The 16,231-nt window shown below is 34.1% G+C and overlaps 1 long non-coding RNA gene across 1 annotated transcript; it reads left to right on the top strand.

Annotated features, from left to right (window-relative positions):
• Positions 1–3,511: 3,511 nt before the first annotated feature.
• On the top strand, positions 3,512–4,212 carry LOC124895631. The gene is made up of 2 exons (XR_007051826.1): positions 3,512–3,599; positions 3,704–4,212. It is a non-coding gene; the product is annotated as an uncharacterized LOC124895631 (long non-coding RNA).
• The last annotated feature ends 12,019 nt before the right edge of the window (positions 4,213–16,231 follow it).

Below are 16,231 nucleotides of genomic sequence, written 5' to 3'. Positions count from 1 at the left end.
TATCATCTGAAACCATCAACAATTGTAAGCTTCAGATTATGTTAGTAAGTTTGGTCTTATCATAATTAAATAGAGATGAAAATTTTAAGTTGTATTTGTTTTTTTGATAGGAGCTTTGTAGAAGAAATAAGAAAATTCATAGGAAGCAAACAATGCCACACACTGGTGGTTCAAAAGCTAACTCGAGAAGACGATATGAACTAGTACAACATTAACTTAATAATTTTATTTTTCTTTATTTAAAATGTTTTAGGATAATATTTGTAAGTGGTAATACATTTCTTTATTAGTTTCTGAAAACTGAAAAACTTCCTAGTCACGGACAAATATTTATTGAAACTCATAAGAGAAAGAATGGATCATTTGTGAATGATAAGGCTCAAACTATAGCGATAAGTATGGCATCAGTATATTTTTTTTTACTTAATTTCATTATTACTGTATAATTTTTTCATCTCAAGTCTCACTATTTTGTTCTTACTATTGATATTTTATGCTTGTGGGAAGAATTAAATTGAATATGACTCAGTGTAACATCAATGAGTCTAATGTTTCCCTTGAAGATATTATTGGAAAGATATCAGGGGCAGAGCACTCTGAAAGAGTAAGATGTATGGGCATGGGAGCAACTCCATCAAACACATTCGTGAATACCAAGCGGCGATGTAGTGAGTTGAGCATGTCTTCATCTAGATATGGTGAATCATCAACAACTTCTACCTATTTGTGTCAAAAGGTTGCGCGTTTCGAGTGTCAATTGGAAGTAACCCTGAATGCACTGAAGAATTACATAATATCAAAGTAAGGAGAGATTCCTGAAGAATTTACTCATCTGTTTGCTCCTCAACCATAGGTAAGAAGTAAATATAGATTGTACTTCTTCTGTTACAACATATTCTGATCAGCTTAATAACATAATACTTCTTTGTGGTATCAAAATAAAACAACCTCTATCTGATTTACTTTATTAAAATTTATAGTCCATGCTTGAGTTTTTGATTGATCATATTCAAAGTATGGACTTAGTTCTTAATTATATTAAGCTGGGTATAGTTGTTTGGACTCCATATGTCTCAGATTCTTTCTCTATTTCTCTTGATTAGCTATGGAATAGGTAGTTCAAACGTATGAATGTTTTTTATTCTATGCTCTGGCATAAGATAATTTACTGATTTGGTAGTTTTGCACCCACCAATCAACCTTGTTAAGTAGTGTAAATTTCTGGAGGCTTAGGATAAGAGTTTTACAGAACACTACTATGGTGATTTGTATTGAATATTAATTATTTTAACTATGTCAGCTTGTTGAAGCGGGGGAGAATGAACTTGTTTCACCACTGAATGTAATGGGCTCGACACCTGATAACAACGCAAATCATCAATCAAATACTTCATGTAGCTTTATATGAATTTGAATTTGTAATGATTGTCTAGACTTGTGTTTACCATAATTTAGTTTAATGTCCAGTCCTTACTTTAGTTTGATGTTTAGTACTTACATTAGTTTGATGTTTAGTACCTACTTTAATTTGATGTTCAATACTTACATTAGTTTGATGTTCAGTACCTTCATTAGTTTAATGTTCAGTACCTCTTTAGTTTGATGTTTAGTACCTGCATTAGTTTGAGGTTCAGTACTTACATTACTTTGATGTTCAGTACTTACTTTAATTTGATATTGATCAGTACCTACATTCTTTTGATGTCATAAATGCCTTCATATCAAGCTAGACCTAAGCAATTACCGCAAATCTTAATTTCTATTATTTACTTATTCTCAGTGCTCTGAGATCTCATTAAGTTTCCTCTTACGCCACCATCTAAATTAGATCCTATGATAACTATAACTACCATTGCATGAAACCTTCTATCCATGTTCCTTATGAAATATTGTTCAAAATTCTACAAATTCAGTCCGTGCTACAGCAATACACATTACTTGGTAACTTCATCGTACTTACAGAACTACTGTCATGATTAGTTCCTGTTTATTTTATCCTCAAAAATCAATGAGAACTTTGATCATATTCAGATGGGAAAAGGCTCAAATATGCTACTGAACTATCAGAAATGACTCATTTATGTCATCCGTTAAAAGTTGGGCTCATTCATGCCATCGCTGTTATAAAACTGGTCCATCCATGCCATTACTTTTTAACGATGGTTTTCTAAAAAACTACTTTTCCACGTGGCCTCTTATTAGAGGCCCACGTCATTTTTTTAAAAAAAGTTAATTTTTTTTATAGTTTTGATCCACTAAGAAGAATTCACCCACACCCAACCTATTTCCTTAACCCACTTTAATATTACTCTTAATTTTGACTCTAGATTTAAACATATATATAATCATTTAGTCTTCGAACATAAAATTTACACACTTGAATACTACGTTTAAAATAATATAGGCTAGAATAATTAATAATTTAAAATAAAAAATGAATAAATTGTGATTAAAAATTAATTTATTTTGACTCTCGAAATTCAAACATCATCACATAATTTAGGATGAAGAGAATATCACATAAATGAAGGACCACAACTTTTAATTAGGAAGAATACCTAAAAATCTCTTCTAAATTTGGATTATAAGTTTTGTAATTGAATTATTGATAGTCTTAATTATTTCGTGAATTTGGCTATTTGGTAGTCTTTATACTCTTTAACGTGGACGAGACGTAGAGCATAACTTTTTTCTGCGTGGGTGGATTCTTTAATATACACATTAAAGATCCATTAATATACACATAAATAGTGTCTGGGTGAGAAGGTACCAAATAACACTAAAAAATATGTGGACTGAAAACACCCTACGTACCTAGATGGTGGTCTTTTATTTATTTTATATTTTTTTAAACTCTAACACGCCTAAAAATAAATTATGCTCTACGTCTCGTCCACGTTAAAGAGTATAAAGGCTACCAAATAGTCAAGTCCACGAAATAATTAAGACTACCAATAATTCAATTATACAACTTATAATTCAAATTTAGAAGGAATTTTTAGGTATTCTTCCTAATTAAAAGTTGTGGTCCTTCATGTATGTGGTATTCTCTTCGTCCTAAATGATATTCAGATTTCGAGAGTCAAAACAAATTATTTTTTAATCACAATTTATTCATTTGTCATTTTAAATTATTAATTATTCTAACCTATATTATTTTTAACGTAGTATTTAAGTGTGTAAATTTCATGTTCGAAGATTAAATGATTATATATATGTTTAAATCTAGGGTCAAAATTAAGAATAATATTAAAATGGGTTAAGGTGATAGGTTGAGTGTGCATGAATTCTTCTTAATGGATCAAAACTTAAAAAAAAATTTAAAAATAACGTGGACCTCTAATAAGAGGCCACGTGGCAAAGCAGTTCTTTTGAAAACCACTGTTAAAATCGGTTTTATATTGGCGATGGCATGAATAAGCTCAACTTTTAATGGATGGGATAAATGAGTCATTTCTGATAATTCAGTGACACATTTAAGCTTTTTTCCTATTCAGATTATGTGAACCCTCACATTGTTGGAAAACTTCCAATCTAGTGGATTTGAACAAGGAAATCAACATTGGTTGTCTCTTAGCTACATCTCTTGTTTCTGCCAGGTTTAGTTGTTGATCCTAAATTATTTTTGCCTGAATATTTACTCAACTGTCCTTTTCTGTTTCATCCCTTTCTCACACCGTCTTTTTTTCCTTTTCCTGCTCAGTATATTCTCAAAAAATGTTGGTCGTCTGAGATCCTCCGTGGTTGGCATGTCATTCTCTTCTGATTTACCCATACTTAGTTGTGCTCAGAATATGCTATCTAGTGAATTTGGGCTGGTTGTGGTGTCCTTCTCATCACTTGATTTTGCTAGTTTCTTTGTTGGGTAAGATTATCTTTGTTTCTTTGTTTCAATCTATTGGCCATATTTAGCATCCATGTGATTATGTCATAAGATGAGATCTTCATCAGGTATCTTTCTGCTGCTTTGGCTGGTTTTAGCGAACCTCAAAGACGAGTTGTATCCATCGAGATATATTCTTGATGGGAGTAAGACTCCCACATGTACTACTTTGTTAAATTCTTGTCAAGCATGGAAAAGATCACATTGATAACAAGTTCCTGTTTTGATTTTAGTAGCCTGAGACTTATTTAAGCAGTGCCCTGTTTGATCACTTCTGAATGACACATATTTCTCATGGATGAAGCCAATATATTCCCTGTTATGATTTACACTTTTGTTCTAATTTCTGAAGTTAAGAATTGCTCTTTGTTGCAAAAAATTTGTACCCAACGGAATAGAGATTGCCTCCCTATACCATTTTCTTCCACAGACTCGTACAATTTCAACTAAATTCAGGAAAATGGTTTAGATAATTATCGTTTGAAATGTACTTCATCTTGAACTAGTTGTTACTTCCAGCCAAATGGAGCCTTAAATAAAAAAGAAGCTTCTCACTCTCTGTCCACTTATTTTTCCCATTGATATAGGCAGCTAATGATGTTAACGTTTCTGTATTCCCTTGCAAGTGGGCATGAAAAATTTCACCTTGAGCGTGGTTTTAGCAACCTCCGATTTCTCCTCACCAGCAGTTGCATTACCAGCAACAACTTCAGCGATCATTCTGAACGTAATGGGTAGTTGTTTAGGTTTCTTTTGGAGATGTATTAACCCTACTCAATCAAAGAGTAGTCTTGAAATGACTGATAAATCATGAATATTCATGTTGAGATGTACTGTTCTTTTTCTTCCCATGTACACCTATCGATAAATTTTTGTTTTCGCCATTCTCTGGGTTCAATTTAGAGGCCCTAGCAAGGACGAGAACTCATCAATTGCATGCTGGATAAGTCTAAATAATCTAACTATGGCTTAATAACTAAGTTCTGCTATTATAGAACCTTCATAAAGCGTCTTGGAATTAACATTTGAACTTCCACAATCCACATATTCTCCTTAACTTTTTATATTGGCTACTGGATTCCAGTTCTCTCCAGTCCATGAAGATTACTTTGTTGAGAAGAGGTTATTAGGGAAGTACAAGGGAAATACACTAAGCTCGTAACCCTTTATGGTTTCACATCAAAGCACTCATTCCCAATGGAACAGTGGAAGATCAGTTGAATGGGGATAGAGCAAAGGACGGATTCCTTCCATAGCCTATACGGATGAATATCATTGTAGAAATTGCTAGTGCATTAGCTTACCTCCATTCTTATGCCATAATACATCGTGATGTGAGACTAGCAACATACTCCTTAACAACAATTGTCGTGTCAAAGTTGCAGATTTTGGACTTTCGAGATTGTCCCCGAATGATGCTAGTCATGTCTCAACTACTCCTCAAGGAACAGCTGGATATGTTGATCCAGAGTATCACGAATGTTACCAGTTCATGACAAAATTGATTTTTATAGTCGTAGGGTTATCCTCATTGAAACTCATCAGTGCCTGCTGTTGATAATAATAGACGTAGACATAAGATCGATTTGGCCAACTTAGCAATAAATAGTATTCAAAGATGCGCGTCCAGTGAGCGGATTCGATGTGCCAAATTATCAATTCAAATGCTTCTGCACTGACAGGCCTCATTTTTTGAGTTGCAAACCTTCCAGTAAACCCCTATGACCCTATCTAGCAGTTAATTTTTTGATATAGCTATGCAGCACCTTATGCTATGATTAGGCACCGTGCCTTTGATTCTTTTGTGTGATCACCAAGAGCACAAAAGAGTATTGCTTGATGATATAAGCATCAAGATACAATTGAATAATCATTTGGATTTGGTTGTCTGTTGTCGATGATTAATAATGTGTTTAATTTCAAAGTTTGTGTAGCGACGTATAAATACTAATAACTTTTTTGATGAATGGTGTCTAGTAGTATTTAACAATCACAGTCTCCTGTTCTTTTATGTGTGGTACTATTTGTTGCTTTATTTACTTTGCTTCGTGCTATCTGGTTATTTTTTTCTTGGAATCCTGCTTTAGTAATGTTCCTTTTATGCCGGGAGTCTATTGAAAACAACCCCTTTACCCCACAAAGATAGTGGTAAGGTTTGTGTACAACCTACCCTCCCCAAACCCAACTTGTGGATTACACTAGGTACATTGTTGTTGTTGAATAGCACATCCAGAAGCATTCGCCTACTGATCCAAAACCAATAATTATATAAATGCATGTCACTCTATATCCAGAGGCAGATCTAGAATTTTAAGTTTGTGGGTTCGTTGGGCAAAATAAGAATCATTTCTCAAGAGTAAAATACCATGGATCAAATTACTATATCCATTCCAATTCACAGAAACATTTTATAAGTTCTATTTTCTTCCTTATCAGGTTATTATTTTTCAATACTACCTCCTCCACAATTTGTCTGACGTTACTTCATTTTCAGGGAAAAAGAAATTGGGGTTGATTCTTGGTTCAGGTAAATCAGTACTATATTATTATCCCTGAATGTGACATTTCAACACAATAGAAAATTGTAATGGCCTGTAGTTCAGACAATTTTAACTCCCAACCGCGCACAGTGATATTCAAGGGAAGAAGAGATAACACTAAGCAAGATGTAACGATATCATGGAGCTCAAAAGTGAGATGGAATATAAAAATCTTCCCAAATTTATATAGAACCTGCAGTTTTGGTCAGGAGTTCAATATTGACATTAAATGGAGCAACAAAGAGGTCCAGTTGAAAAGAATATAGGGCATGAGATATCTAAATCTGTGACCCTTAGTTTAGATTTTGCAATTTTTATCATTTCATTTATACTAGATATTTAGATTATAATGTCAAGTTAGAGCACTTCACTACCTCTAATTAAATTGACTTTTTGCTGGTCTTTAATAGAACTTCAACACGACCATATCTGTTTCACACACTTTGAACAGCTTATCGAACCAAAACAGAGAAAAAACAGGGCCAGCAACTATTGTATACTATTGACGCAGAAAAAGAGTTGTTCATGTTAATAGAACTTTATTGAAGGGAAGAAAGGCTAAGGTTTACAATATAATCTGAAAAGCATAAAACTAACTAAAACAAGAGTAGGCTATATATATACATAGCCAATAACCTAAAGGTCCATAAACTAAAGGCCCAATAACATATGGGCTAACATCCCCCCTCAAACTCACAATGCAACAGCAATAAGCATTGAGAGTTTGTCACACAAAAAACGAAATCGAGATGCCGACTGAGCCTTCGTAAAAAGGTCAGCAATCTGCAAAGACGATGGAACAAAAGGAAGCGATATGGTCCCGAGCTGTAAATGATGACGGGTGAAGTGACAATCAATCTCAATGTGCTTCGTACGCTCATGGAAGACAGAATTCTTTGCAATTTGTACCGCACTTTTGTTATCACAATGCAGGGGAGTAGGCATAGAAATGTGAACCCCCATATCTGCAAGAAGCCAACGTAACCAAATAATCTCACATGTAGTCACAGCCATAGCACGATACTCAGCCTCCGTGGAAGATCTAGAGACAACATCTTGTTTCTTGCTCTTCCACGAGATTAAAGAGTCTCCAAGAAACACACAAAAACCAGTGGTGGATTTACGATCATTGCGATCTCCATCCCAATCAGCATCACTATAGGCTCGCAACTCGAGAGATGACGTCGAGGGAAACAAGAGATTCTGAAACTGAGTGCCACGAAGATACCTTAGAATACGAAGTACAGCTCCCCAGTGCACAGAAGTAGGAGCAGTAACAAACTGGCTAACAACATGAACTGCATGTGCTATATCTGGACGAGTAACCGTAAGGTAAACCAAACTACCCACAATAGTCCGATAAAGACTCGGATCTGATAATGGAACACCATCACTAGGAGAGTAACGTGCATTGATTTCAAGGGGAGTATTTACAGTCCTGTTGTCAGAAAGACGCGCCCGTGTAAACAAGTCAGATATATACTTAGTCTGAGAAAGAAGATACCCTTTCTTAGACTGAGCCACCTCAATACCCAGAAAATAACGCAGCAAGCCCAAGTCCTTCATTGCAAATCGATGAGCCAAATCATGCTTCAATAACTCAATACCACTATGATCATCACCAGTAATAATCATATCATCTACATATAAGGACAATAGAATTCGCCCTGCACTTGTACATCTAACAAACAATGCTGAATCATGGTTACTCGGGACAAATCCAAGGGAAGTAATAACAGTGGAGAATTTCTCAAACCAAGCACGAGGGGCTTGTTTGAGACCATATAAAGCTTTTCGAAGCCGACAAACTTCACCTGGCTGGTGGTCAATACCTGGGGGAGGAGTCATATAAACTTCCGCGTGGAGATCACCATTCAAAAAAGCATTCTTGACATTCATCTGAAATATCTTCCACTGTCGAACGGATGCAACAGAATAAGACACACTTTTATTAAACGGTAAGGCAGAAAATTTTGCCAGTTTACAACCACTACAATCTGAAATATCACTAGTGTTCACATGACCCAAAGCACCACTAGAGACCAAAAAACGTAAACGTGAAACTGACACATGTCCTAATCTGGAATGCCAAAGATAAAACTGAGAAGACAAAGGACTCAAACGAAAAGAAGATAAATCTATGCTAGAGGCAGCAACTACAGACACTTTGAGATTCTCCAAGACATAGAGTTCCCCCAACCTACGGCCGGTCCCAATCACCCTCTGAGTGTGTTGGTCCTGTATAACACAAACAGAATCAGAAGTCAAGAATGAACCTTGGGCCTAACTCAACCTCAAAAGCTAGCTCAAGAGGTGAGGATTACCCAACTCCATATAAGCAAACCACTAGTCCATTCCCCAACCAATATGGGACTTTTACCCACTCTAACACCCCCCTCACGCCCAGGCCCAACTAGCACTGGCGCATGGACCGGGAGCCCAAAACGGGGATGGACTTGGCTTTGATACCATGTTAATAGAACTTTATTGAAGGGAAGAAAGGCTAAGGTTTACAATATAATCTGAAAAGCATAAAACTAACTAAAACAAGAGTAGGCTATATATATACATAGCCAATAACCTAAAGGTCCATAAACTAAAGGCCCAATAACATATGGGCTAACAGTTCAGGCTTCAACACAATTGGCAAGCTTTTGTTAAAAATCAATTCCTCTCCCAGTTTCGAGACAACAGTTGTGAAAGCCCAGTGTAAAATACCACATGACACGTGTAATGATATTCCTCTTAAATCAAGCCATGCTGTCCATTGCACCAGAAAGACCGTCAAAAATAGTAACCTTGCAATGATTCTATAAGATGTATCACATGATTGTAATGATACCGCGAAATTTAGCTTAAAGAGCGAAGAGAGCCACCCTATTCTAGCAACGTTTTCAGCAACAAACTGTGGTCTAATAATTTTTCATTTGAAAATTTCTTGTCATTTTATGATAATTGAAGAAAAGATTGAACATAATTTTGGAGTGTTTGCTAGCCAATCATATCATTTCATAAGAAAAAATCTATATGTATGGAGAGATCCCCAAAAGATAGAAACAAAAAATTAATGTTCATGGATAGACATATTTCGTTGATTCTTATTTATTAGGATAAAATAGCTCGTTGATCCAAAAATCATTCTTCTAGTTCTCTTCGCTCCCCACCCCAATTTAATACTAGTAGTAAGAGAAAAAAAGGTGCTATAGAAAAATAAATTTAGTCAAAGGCTATTCTATAAGATTTGGCCGAGAGAGTTGATAAGCTAAAGTTAGTATACTTTTTTGAATGATAATAGTAGTCCGTAAATCACAATTAATAAGAAATGAGTCTCTGAATGCCCAATAAAATTATTAGTCGAGGTGATAATTATGATCATCTTACGTTACTTGTACAAATGCTATAATGTGTTGTTAGTGTTTTCTTGGAATTGGAGTATAAATGTGTTGCTATTGTACTAGTTGGAATCAAAATGTCCTACAAAGTGTGAGCAACATATTATTTATAGGTTATGAAGGTGACACATTAACCAATAAAAAGGCTTTACTCAAGCCCCAAAGTATTATGACCAATGGTTATTGACCGTGTAAAGATGTTGTTAGTTGTGATACCCATGCTCTTCGATTTGTTTTGCTCAGGTCATTTGTATGATAATGTCTAGAGGCTGAAAATATTTTTTCAAACAAATGAAACACTTTTTTATGGCACATTGATATGAAAGAAAGCTCGAGGAAAAATTTAGCTTAAAGAGCAAAGTGAGTCATGCTATCCTAGCAATGTTTTTTAGCAATAAACTATGGTCTAATAATTATGTGTCACAATATAGGAATCAAGGGTTATGATGGCACTTCGGAAAGTCTTGACAAGTTGGTCAATCACCCAAACTAAAATAAAATGAGAAAACCACACCAAAAGCCCCAAGACAAGACTTCCAGAAGTCGTGCATTGATCAAAACCAAACTTAAATGTATGTGTTGTTTAGATTTATGTTTTCGTCAATATTTTACTGTAGAACTTTTATACTAACAATGTTTGTGTTAGCGGATTTCTATATGAAAATATTCACATTTTGTTAATCGAGCTAAATATTATCAAATTAATCATATTCAAGAACTATTATACTGTATTTTTATTTTTATTTTATAACTCAAAGATATTACTTAATAGTATAATTATTTATATAATAATACCTGCAAAGCCCATAGCTTGAAACTATCAATAAGAACCAAAATTTCTCGAAGATAAATGAATAGAGGGAAAAGGTATTTACAACCTCAAAGATATAATTGTTATTCCTAAATGTTATTTTCTAATTTCAAAAATGTATATAAGATAAATTCTTGACCTTTTTGTGTTGAGAAATTGAAAATTTATCAAGTATATATTCTCATTAATATATAACCAATAATCGAAAGAGAAGAAAATATCATATATTAATAATTAATAACTGTCACAAAATACTTTAAAGTTTTTTATAATTAATATTAATATACTCATTAAAAGCACCATATACGGTGAAAAGCATGGAATTAAAGCGCAAGTCCCTCCTCCATAAGCTCAACCGTAGAAGAAATATGATTTTATCAAAATTCTTTTCTTCTGTTTAGGTTTTCTTGGTTTGAAGTTATACCCTCCTTTCTCTACTGTTTGTTTGATCCTTCCTCATACGAACAAGCATATATATAGAAGTTGGTTTTTGTGAGATTCTTCATGAGTTCTTTCTTTCCTCTGTCAGTCTCTGGAATTAATTAGATTTGAAAGAGAATTTTGAAGTTGTTGAATTGGATTGCAAGTACAACAAAATCTAAAGGTGATCCTGCACTTGGGGTATTTGTATTGAGGTATACTGTGAACTATCCATGTTAATTTTCTTATTAGTTTTTAATGGATCGATCATGAATTAGAAAGCTTCAAAACTCAGAAGAATACAAGTTTGGGTTGAGAAAATTTCTTGATTTTGTGTTTAAGAATGCGGTTGTGGAAGATATAATAAAATTTCCATGTCCTATATGTTATTTTCGTAAGTGAAAAACTAGAGAGGTAGTGTATGATGATTTTATTTGTAAGCCATTCCCTCAAAATTATGTTATTTAGGATATTCATGGTGAGAAAAAGGTATTAGAGTCTTCTGGGGATAAAGCGGTTATGCAAGAGATGACTCATCCAGAAAATCCAATAGAAATAATGATTAATGATGCATTTGGGTAGTATAGTCAGCAAGTAGATTATGCAGGGACATCTCAACCATTGGGCTCAACTAAAACATCAAATCAGGGGTGTAAGAACGAATCTGGTGACTTTAATGATTTTCTTAAATATGGAAGTGAAACATCGTATGAAGGGAGCAAGTACACAAAGCTGGAGTTTTTAATAAAATTGTATTATATAAAGGTCTATTGTCAATTAAGTGACAAGGAAATACCATGATACTAGATTTTTTGAGAGATGAGTTTGAAGATACAAAGATACCTCCTTCTTTTTATGAGGCAAAAAAATAATTACCACACTTGGTCTTGACTACACCAAAATACCAGCATGTCCAAATAACTGTATGCTATTCTGGGAAGGTGATTTAGAATTGGAAGCATGTAAGCATTGTGGCACGTCTAAATGAAATTCCGAAAAAAAATAAGCAACCTGCAAAAGTTCTGTTTTACTTTCCATTGAAACCAAGGTTGAAAAGGTTATTTATATGTTGCAAGACTGCGGAACATATGAGATGGCATGCTTTAGGCGGTAACCCAGATGGGTTGATGAGGCATCCAAGGGATGGTGAGGTATGAAAGACATTTGATAGGACTAACTCTAGATTTGCTTCGATCCTCGAAATGTTTGTTTAGTCCTTACTACTGATGGTTTTAATCCTTTTGGAACAATGAGTTCTACCTACAGTATTTGGCTAGTCTTCTTGATTCCATATAATCTCCCTCATTGGATGTGCATGAAGCACACTTCTTTAATCTTGTAAATGATTATTTCAGGCAAGCAGACACCGGGAAATAATATAGATGTGTACTTACAACCACTTGTGAAGGAATTTTGAAAGTTACGGTATGATGGTGTTGAAACATTTGACTCATCATTGAATGAAACGTTTAGAATGCATGCAGCTCTTATGTGAACAATTAGTGACTTTCCTGGATTAGGTATCCTATCTGGCTGGAACACTCATACCAGATTTGTTGTCCAACTTGTAACTTTGACACGGAACCTTGTCATCTTCATCATACTAAAAAGTGGTGTTTTATGGGTCATCGATATTTTCTGGAAAAAAATCATAAGTTTAGATTCAATAGAGTACAATTTAATGGAAGCACAGAGGAGCAGAATCCATAATTAAAATTATCAGGATCTAACATTTTGATACAAATTGCTGAAGAAAAAGGAGTAGAGTTGGGTAGTAGAAGGAAAAGATCTAGACGAGCAACTAAATAGTGGAACAAGAGAAGTATATTGTTTGAACTTCTTTATTTTGACTCAAACTGTTGCACAATAATCTAGATTTTATGCATGTTGAAAAGAATATATGTGACAATGTCATATATAGGCTTCTCCATGATAAATCAAAATCAAAAGATAATGTCAATGCTAGAAAGGATCTTAGGGAAATGGGCATACGACATGATCTTTGGCTGAAGGATGATGGATCATATAATCTTGCTATGTTTTCACTTGTGACTGATAACAAAAAAAGGTGGACACCAAAAAGTTATTTCTTACAACTTTGAAGAATGTTAAAGTACCAGATGGTTACTCAAGTAACATTTCCAAATGCATTGATTTGGTACAAAAAAAATTTAGATTGAAAACTCGTGACTGCCAAATTATCTTAGAGAAATTTCTACCATTGGCAATTTGTAATGTGTTGCCAGACCATGTAGTTACAGTTTGGGTGAAATTTTGCTCATTTTTCAGAGCCCTTTCTAGTAAGACATTGAATCTTTCGGCGCTTGATATTCTCCAGGAACGCATTAGAAGAACACTTTGCCACCTAGAGATACTATTTCCTCCATCATTCTTTATAGTGATTGTTCATTTATCTATTCATCTATTAGAGGAAGCAAAACTTAGAGGTCCAGTGCATTACCAAAATATGTATCCTGTAGAGAGGTAAAAATTAACATTTCCAGTTTAAAGATATCTATTTTTTTGAAATATTAAAATTTCTAATTTAAAGATGTTTATATCCAGTTCATTCCATATAGTGTGTAAACTTATGATTTCCTCTTATTTTTTTTAGAGAATTGGGTAATTTTAAGTCCTTTGGACGAAATAAATCACAACTAGAGGCTTCTATAGCTGAGGGTTATTTAGCTGAAGATTCTCTTACCTTTTGTTTGTGGTATATTGAGGATATTGATACAAGATTTAACAGTCCTAGGCATGTCCGTGATGACACAAATGACATTGAGCCTTCTAAAATGTCTACTCTTCCCTCAATTAGGTAAACCTGAGTCAGTTGCAAAAAATTATGATTAACTCTTATGTCGAAACTATAGGCTCATCGATATGTGCTTCTAAATTGTGCAATAGTCATGCCATTTATGGAGTGAGTAACTCCTAAAAATTGTATGTTTTGTATCATTGCAAAGTTTGAAGTAAGCTAGTTTTGCTCTTTAATATTAAATTAATTATTTCATATAGTGAGTTTAGACAACACATAAGGAGGAGTTTAAGAGTAAGAAGACCTTCACCTACAGAGATAGAGAGAAAAGTTAATAAAGAGTTTGTCGATTGGTTCCATAAGTGGGTAAGTAATTAATAATTAGTTGTTATTTATATTTGATTGGAATGAGCAAATCTGACTAAGTCAATTTTATTTTAATTTAGATTATGAATCCCGACACAATAGATACAATGTCTCTTGATTTAAAGTTTTTAACCTGAGGTCCATGTACAAATGCAAGAAGGTTTACTGCATATAACATCAATAGGTCAAAATTTCAAACTTTAGCTTGAGAAAAAGAATTGAAAATACAGAATAGTGGAGTTTTCTTAACCTCCAAAACATCATGTGTTGCAAGTAGTGTTCATGAAAATTTAAGGCTAGCAGAATTACCATATTATGGGAAGTTAGAAGATATTATTAAGATAAATTATAATAGATATTTTAAGGTTGTTATTTTCAAATATAATTGGGTCGATACTGCTCGAGATAGAGGATATCAAAAAGATCATTGGAACCTTAATTGTGTTAATTTTGATAGATTGATTCATATTGGTGAATGTGAAGAACATGACCCTTACAGTGAAGCATCTCAGGCATAAATGGTGTATTATGTGGATGATATTGTCAATAAAGGGTGGAGTGTTGCTATGCATTTAAAGCCAAGAGATTTGTATGATATGGGAGAGGTAATGGAAGAAGAAGTATATAAGAATGAACCATATCAAGTGCAAGAACTCAAACGTTTTTATTGATGGTGATAATTTATGTACAGCTAGCTATAGATCACATAATTGATGATATAGTAGAGTGAAATATTGCTACTAATCAAGCAGCAGATGCAACGTCTGACTGATTTTTATGACTTATGTTAATACTTGTTGTTATTTTCAAAGTATGTTACGGTAATTACTTGTTTGGGTAATTAATGTGATCATTGAACTGATTTGGAGTGAATTTATCTAGATTTACCATTTGATGAGGCTTTGATTTGACTAATTCATTTCATGTTGAAGTGATCTTTTTTCCCACCTTCCCCCCTTCGAGGATTTTAATTTGTTCAGTTTTTTTATTGGACTTCTCAACATTGATATATTTTCTAGAATTGGATGGATATGCTCGATTACTTAGAAGCATATCATAGGCTTCAAACACATTTATTACAAATAAATTTTAGTTGCTGAAATATCATAGGTTATTCAGACCTTGATTTATTTATTTTGAAGTTTTTCGTTCATATTGATATCAGTTGAATTAAAGATTTTTCTTTGCAAGGTACCTTACAAGCAATCGACTTATTGGACCAATTCAAGATTGGATCAGAAATAGAAATTCCAAATAGTAAGTTTATCACTTTAGATTAGCATATTTTTTCTTATAACCTATTCATACCAATGAGAATGCTAGATTATCTTTATGTCAACAACTTAAGATTCTATAGGCATATAGTTTTTTATGTAGGCATTTGCTTGAATAAGTACACTAAAAAAAGAGATGCTCCATGATTTCGGGATGGCTGTCACATAGCAAGCAAGTTGTATTTTGGCATAATCCCACATGAGCTAGCTTTACTCTCGTGAGTAATCTTCCGCGCATTGCAATCCATGAGATAAAACTATATGTTGGGATGTTTGTTGTGTTCCATACCGCTCTCCACCATTGTTTTTGTGGTCCTTCTCTGAGCCTCCATTTATAGTCACTACTAATAGTATACTGCCCAGTTGGTTTGAGTCATCCGTTACCCATGTAACCGGGCATAAATTTTGCTTTAACAGAACAAAACTTCTTCTAATACCAACAACTGTAGGGAGTATTGACACAAGTCCACTCCCTTCAGGTACACATGATCAATCCATTTGACCCATAAGTTATCATCTTTGTTATCTATGTTCCATACATATTTTGCCACTGCAGCCTCATTCCAAATCATATAGTCAGTAACCCTCAATCCCCCTTCTTTCTTGGATTTACATACAATATCCCATGCTATTAAAGGAGTCTTTGATGTGTGAACTTCACAACTCCATATAAAGTTTCAGCACACTGCTGCTATGTTTTTCAAGACTCTCTTTGGCATCACAAAAATAGATAACCACTATGTATGCATATGCAAAAGTATGTGACTGTTTGCTATACAGTTCTCCG

The sequence above is a fragment of the Capsicum annuum genome, unplaced genomic scaffold (genome assembly GCF_002878395.1).
Source record: "Capsicum annuum cultivar UCD-10X-F1 unplaced genomic scaffold, UCD10Xv1.1 ctg83355, whole genome shotgun sequence".
Classification (NCBI taxonomy): domain Eukaryota; kingdom Viridiplantae; phylum Streptophyta; class Magnoliopsida; order Solanales; family Solanaceae; genus Capsicum; species Capsicum annuum.
The sequence above is the reverse complement of the archived record's forward strand: the minus strand, read 5'-3'. Positions and strand labels throughout refer to the sequence as shown.